Source organism: Taudactylus pleione, unplaced genomic scaffold (assembly GCF_031769625.1).
Source record: "Taudactylus pleione unplaced genomic scaffold, aTauple2 ptg000627l, whole genome shotgun sequence".
NCBI classification, from domain to species: domain Eukaryota; kingdom Metazoa; phylum Chordata; class Amphibia; order Anura; family Myobatrachidae; genus Taudactylus; species Taudactylus pleione.
In genome coordinates, this window is record NW_028285029.1 from 476,458 (window position 1) to 483,846 (window position 7,389).

A 7,389-nucleotide genomic window follows, 5' to 3' on the forward strand; every position below is an offset into this window, starting at 1 on the left:
AAACACGGGGGTTGGCACACATCTCTTATATGTAGAGGTGGGGAGGCATTGCAGGCCAGCAAGCCTGGTCTATGTCAGGCATACTGTACATTACAAACACTTACTTCCTACTGTTGCCTAAGCACACTTGCACAAACATAGTCTATGCCCAAGTAAGGAAGAAAGCACCAATCATTGTCTTTGGAAGTTTCACAAACAGCCGATTGCAAATGCTGGCAATAATTATCATAATTTACAATATTTATTTTATTAACAGTTACTTACAGTACATAGAGCATATTCTGTTGCACTTTACAATTGGGAACAACAATCGAGTAATAGAACAAGACTGTGTAATAATAACAGACAGACATAGAGGTAAGAGGGCCCTGCTCACAAGCTCACATCCTACAGATCATCATTTATTTGCACCTGCAAATAATGTGTTTTACACAGGCATTTATAATCTGGATGTGTTTGTAAGTGTATGTTAGAATGTCCTTGTCCCTTTATTGCGGGCAACCATCCGCCCACCATTGGGTGATTGGATCATCAAAGTGATTCGCTACCACTGCCAAAGTGACTCTACATAGCACAGCTCACTGCGCTGTGCTGACAACCAGTTTTATGACCAGCTAATGCCTCTGCAGCCTCAGTGTACAGGCACTGACCAAGTAGGCTGCAGGAAAGGACTGGGAGCAGACAGCATTGCACTGAGTCCTGACTCAGGGCCTGATTCAGACCCGCTCGCGAGCGAAGGACGCTCGCAAGTGGGTCGATGGTGGCCGAATGTGCATGCACATGACGGAGGGAGCTCCGTCGTGCGCGTGCGTGAGACCCGGCGAGCGACAAGGAATTCATCGCTCGGGGTCTCGCACCAAAGGGGGCGTGCTGTCGATGGTGAGTGACAGTACTCCCCCCTTTGGTGGGCGTGCTGGGGGTGTGGCTGCTAGACGGAGGCGTTCCCATGGGAATGCCTACCATCTGAGTCCGGTCCCACTGACATCACTAGTGTGATGTCAGTGGGACCGGAATCACGCCCTCAGGTCACGCCCTCAGGTAGACCCTGCCTGGGATACTGCAGCAGTGGAAAAGGGGTATAAATGAATTAGTATTCAACACGTTTTCTTTTCCACATTGCGGAATTAAAATTAAATTAAGATTGAGACCAGCCACCGGGAGACTTGTTAGCAATTAAAATTAAAGTGAGGGTGGATAGGGTGACAGAGCGTCACTGAAAAACAGTGAAATTTCATATCTCTTACATGTTGCAGAATCCTTTAAAGCGCCTCTTAATTTATTGTTTAAATTATCTGCATTTTCAATTTATATTTTTTTATCTAGCTGCTGTTCAATAGGCTGTAAAATCTGAAAGCTTAATTAAAAAGAGATGTCTTAATATATTTCAATATGTGTTAAAATAATTCCTTTTAAGATTGTAATTGACCTATTTAATGTTTACCACCTGCGCCCCCAAGTCTTTAGTGGTCCAGCCCCCCAAAAGCCTTAATCCAGCTCTGCCTTGTCCCACCATGTACAGATTGGTGTAATTGTCAGAGTCTCAAAAACCTTCATAGAGCATTGGGGGGCACCCACTGTTCCCACTGTTTTGGGCATGACCAGTGCAAGTTAACATTAACAATAAGATACACTATGCCAGCTGGGGCAGCACTCACACTGCATGAGCCCCTGAGTGTTACAGATCACAATCTCCATCGTCTCTTAAAATCCTCTGTGATATCCTTAAATGTTATACCATGTGTTATACCCTGTGCTGCAATCATTTCCCTGATGAACTGTAATAATGGCATCAGAACTCTCAGAACTCTCCATTATTAGGGGTAAATTTACTAAAATGAGAGTTTTTAGAAGTGAGTTTTAAAAGTGATATTGCCCATAGCAACCAATCAGGTTCTAGTTATTATCTTCTAGAAGGTGCTAGTTAAATGTTAAGTAGAATCTGATTGGTTGCTATGAACAACATCACTTTTAAAACTCACTTCTAAAAACTCTCACTTTAGTAAATTTAGCCCCTAATATAATTTGTGTATGGTATAAGAGCACCATTACTCACTTATAGGTGCTTATAACGTGCTCATGTATATACCACATTACAGTGAGGCTCTATAGATCTGCCATGTACAGCAATAACAGTGGGCTTGTGTGAAATATTCCAAACATGATTAGGAACATGATATAAAAAGCTAAGGAAGATAATGGTACAGAGGGTACTTACGTGTAACAAAATAAATGATCACCTGAAGACACATAGGTGTAACTAGAGCTGACTGTAAATATTCCCCCAATAATTACGTCTCCATCTTGGACATATTTGGTATTAAATAGAGGAAGTGTTTGCCAGATAAAACACTGAGGTCCTGAGCTTAATATCTCACAATGTGCCCGAGGCAGGGCAAGGAGACATGATATCGCTGGTAAGAGAGTGACTTTACCGAACATCACTAAGCAATGGGGCCGCTCCGTGGAGGGAAACACATAGTACCGTGTAGTCCTGCAGCACAGTCTTCCTCGCTGCTGGGTCCTGCATGATAGTGGTTATCTTATATACAGTAGTCTTGGGAGTGAGAGATTATGTGGAAACTATATTTACTGTAGGGCTGTTTCTTTTTCGAGAGATCCCCATTGCATATAAACTGTATATTTAGTTGGCTTGTTGTATTGCATTATATTATTAAAGCTGGAATGTGTGACTGCAATACATCATATTCTATCCTTTGTTTTTTATTTAGTTTTTGTTCCTATTTACATACAGTACTTGTCTACTCTCCTGAAATGGGCGTGAGGCTCCCATAAATCGTGTGGTGCTCCCTGCAACCCGGAAAAGTAGTCAAGTCTCCCGCAATACTTGGTCCCCCTCTTCCCCCCCACCCCCGCGGCCCCCTCCATTCACTAACAATCCCTCCGAACCCGCCCTGTGTCATCTTAGCACCGCCACCCATTATACGATGCCTGTTTTCTAGGCACTGTACAGCAGGGGACCGGGCAACAATGACACAATCGTGCTGTCACGGCCCCTGCACCGCCCACTGTGCCGTCCGGCCTGCCCCCTCTATAACGACCTAGCTGCATGAAAGTCGGTAAGTATGCCTATTTAGTAGGGATGTGCAGGCTCGTTTAGGTTCAAATTTGCACGCCGAGTTCGGATTTTTCCCTCCAAAAAACGGACTCAGAAAGAGGCAAAACGTCATCTTGCATGGACAAACATCATGATGGAGAAGGGTCGGTGTGCTGGCCCTCGTGTGTTGAAGCCAAATATAGGCATTGTCCTAGGGCGATAGACTTCTACTTGTTTCCACTTGTTAACTAGGGATGTGAGTCGACCCCCGTGTTTTGGTTTTGGATCTGTATCTCCATCGAGGTTTTGGATCTGGATTTGGTTTTGCAAAACCACCCTCAAGTGTTTTGGCTTTGGGTTTGGTTTTGGATCTGGATTTAAAATCTGAATTCTGAACTGCAAAAAGATCAGAACCGGGACCCGGATTTACCTGGATCTCCTCAGGATATCAGAACCGCTACTCAGATTTACCCAGATTCAGATTTCAGGAGAACCAAACCGCACATATCTAGTGTTAACACAGTTTTTATTATATTAGATACCCATCCCATGCACAGCAACATAAAAGAACAAAAATATTTAAAGTACAAAATAACAGAAAAGAAAAAGAGCACACTAGGCTGAAAGGGAACTATCTGTGAGCTAATGTTTTGATTTCTTAAGCTGGGTACATACTTGTTGATATGTCATCCGATCACATGGAACGGAGCAACATATCGAGTACATTGTCTAGTGTGTACCCATGATATGTGTTTCTGTAGGTTGCTATCAATAACGCCCAACTGCCCTCCTGCAGATCTGATGGGGGAGGCCTCTAATGATTCCATACTGCAGAATGCAGCATGACACATAGAACCCGGCATCGGCAAGTGTGTATGCACTTGCCGCATGCAGGGTCCTGCCGCCGTTTGCTATGGGCAACATCTCCATTTCAATAAACTCTCACTTTAGTACAGTAAGTATACCCCCAAGTCAGAGCGAGTTCTGAATGCCAATGCTTGCCATTATTATTAGAGATGAGCGAGTTTGGTTCCCTGAGAACTGAACCCATCCCGAATTACGAGGAGCCAAGGCAGATACCAAGTGGCTCGGGTTTTCCTGTCTGACTAGGATCTGAAAATGAGGCAAAATGTCATCATCCCACTGTTGAATTCTCACAGGTTTTGGATTCTAAAAAGGTCCCATGATTCGCTGCCATTTTTCATTCCGGCTGTGGAGAGTGAAGAAGGAGGGAGCTGGGAGCTGTGCTGTGCTGTTGTGTTGTGTTATTGTTAAGTGCATGCTGATGCTGTGCATAGGGACTAGCTACTGATGTCCATAAGGGCTGGCTGTTGTCTTCTATAGAGGGGCTGGCTAGCTGGCTGTTGTCATGTCAATAGGGGCTGGCTGGCTGTCATTGTCCTGTCCTTAGGGGCTGGCTGTTGTCTTCCATAGAGGGGCTGGCTAGCTGGCTTTTGTCGTGTGCATAGGGGCTGGCTGTCGTTGTCCTGTCCATAGGTTCTGGCTGGCTGTCGTTGTCCTGTCCATAGGGGCTGGCTGTTGTACTTGTCCTGTCCATAGGGGCTGGCTGGCTGTAGTGCTGTGTTGTCCAGGGGGTGCTCTGTCCTTCAGGGTTGCTCTTCACCCACCCACAGTGTGAAAAAAATAAAAAAATGAGAGTTAACCACACTTGATCTCATCAGTGCAGGGGTGCTGTACTGCTCTCTGTTAAGGGGCTGCTGCCACTATTCAGGGGTTCGCCCCAGTGTTAAAAATAATTAAAATAGCCACACCTGTCATCGGCGTAGGTGCGCAGGGGTGCTGTGCTGCTGTCTGTCGAGGGGCTGCTGCCCAAAAAATAGATAAACCATTTTTTGTGTGTGCATGTCAGACACCTGGATGTCACTGTCATCACCATAGCTATGTAGGGGCACTGTGCTGCTGTCTGTCGAGGGGCTGCTGCCCAAAAAATAAACAATTTGTTTTTTGTGTGCGTGTCAGCCACACCTGGCTGTCACTGTCATTGGTATAGCTGCGCAAGGGCACTGTGCTGCTGTCTGTCATGGGGCTGCTGCCCAAAAAATAAATACACATTTTTTTGTGTGCGTGTCAGCCACACCTGGCTGTCACTGTCATCGGCGTAGCTGTGCAGGGGTGCTGTGCTGCTGTCTGTCAAGAGGCTGCTGCCTCTTTCAGGAGTTCACTCCCAGTGTGAAAAATACAATCAATTTTTTTCTGTGTGCATGTTAGCCACACCATCAGTGAAAAAATAAAACAAACATGAATATTGCAATGAAAACTTTTTTTTAAGTTATTCTTTTACAAAAAGTTTTTTTTTTTTTATCTTAAACATAGCAGAAATGTTATCCTAACAGCTTATAAAGTTATATGCTCTATGAAAACTAAAGCCTATATTTATAAACCTATTTAGAGTGGACATCCTAAATTCTAAAACTGTTCTATTCAAAAACATAAACAAAAGCAAAGATTATAAGTCTAGTGTGTTATAGTGTGTTATTATGATGTTAGAATGTAGAAGGCCAAAAATTGAGTGGACCATGCATGGCTGATTGATCAACCATGGCGACTGGATTAGTGTCATAAGGAAGAGGAGGCTGCAAACTGGGTGTCATGTTATATGAGTTGGCCAAATGGGGTATGTTGGTTGCTGTTAAGGGGTCAGGCTGGTGAACTTATCAGTGGACACATTATTATAGTTGTTGTTATTCTGGGTTGCCATCTTCTAAAGGGTTTATATAGAAAATGGGCCTCAGACTGCCCACCCTGAACACACACACATGACATATATATATATATATATATATATATATATATATATATATATATTTGGAGATGCTACCTGTGGAGACAATTGATATATACACAAAAAGAAATACAAGTGCACAACTCCAAATTAACTGATTTGAGACACTATGTGTTGTTAGGCCTCTTTTTATAGTATAAATATGTTCGGCCAATCTTTTTTTGATGTTTGTTTTTCATTCCTCTTTTGTTGATATATGGCTAATTATTCCATATCCCTTCTAAACTTCCCTTGTTTTTGTGTAATAATGGATTCTTCTAAATGAGATTTTTGAAGTCCTCCATCGTAAGGCAAAGAACATGAAACAAGAATTGGTGAAAAGTTTTATTCCCTTAGAAGAAAAAACTTGTTCTTCGAATAAAGGATACCACCACTGTCTAAGATGTGTAGCCTGCAGAAATTTAAAGAAGAAGACCACAAAACCGACACAGGAGTTCAAATAACTATAATGGAAAAACATTCCCCATTAGAGAATTCTTATTGTGAAGCGAATGAGGGAATATACCTATTGGAATGCCCCTGCGGGCTGCAGTATGTAGGCCAAACAAAAAGGAAGTTTAAAACTAGATTGGCTGAACATATTTATAATATAAAAAGAGGCCTAACAACACATAGTGTCTCAAATCACTTCCTGGAAGCCCATAATACGAATCCAGAAGGTTTGAACTTCACAGCTATTCAAAAAGTCCATAGAAGCTGGAGAGGTGAGGACATAGTAAAGAACCTAAAAATGGTTAAATCTAAATGGATTTACCAATTGGGACCCTTACAACCTCATGGTATCAATATAGAAATTGAATAAATGCCTTTTTATAAATAATTATGTAATTTATTTTTTATATAATGATACATTTTCCCTTATAAACATTTACATTTTAGAAATATGTGGCACCTTTACTGAACATTTTATTGAAAAGTATTTTTAAAAAAGAATATATTTTTATTAATAAATCTTCCTTTAGAGAAAATGGAAGCCAAACACATGGATACCGCTTTTTTATCATTATTTCCGGTTATCAACTTCTGGGTTTTTAACTAAATTAAATAAAGTTTTAGGGTATTTATACCCTCCCTAAGTGGACCCAAGGCCACCTTGACAAAGTGCCTGGAGGCACGAAATGCATTGGAGGCTGTAACCCAATCGAACACTGGACACTCCGGCTCCATGTCCATTCACTCTGCCCGCTACTACCCTTGTGACATCTTCATCTGCGACTGCAATTGGCGGCACGCGAACACAAGTGGAAACACAACTGAGGACAGCTCTTGCAGTGCCGACATTTCCCCCACCAACCCGGACTTTGCCATCAGGAGGACGGAGTCTGGGAAGGTAGGGAAAGTTAGGGTCCTCCATAACGGGACAGAGCGACAGTGTTTCTATTGGAATTCAATCACAATTGTTCAAAAAGGAGCTATAAACATATGCTTGTTATAACCACATTTTTTCCACAGGTGCAACATTATTAATATATTTCTATGACAAACAGTGCTCATTTACCCAACTAAGCCCAACAATATTTTTTTCAGCTGC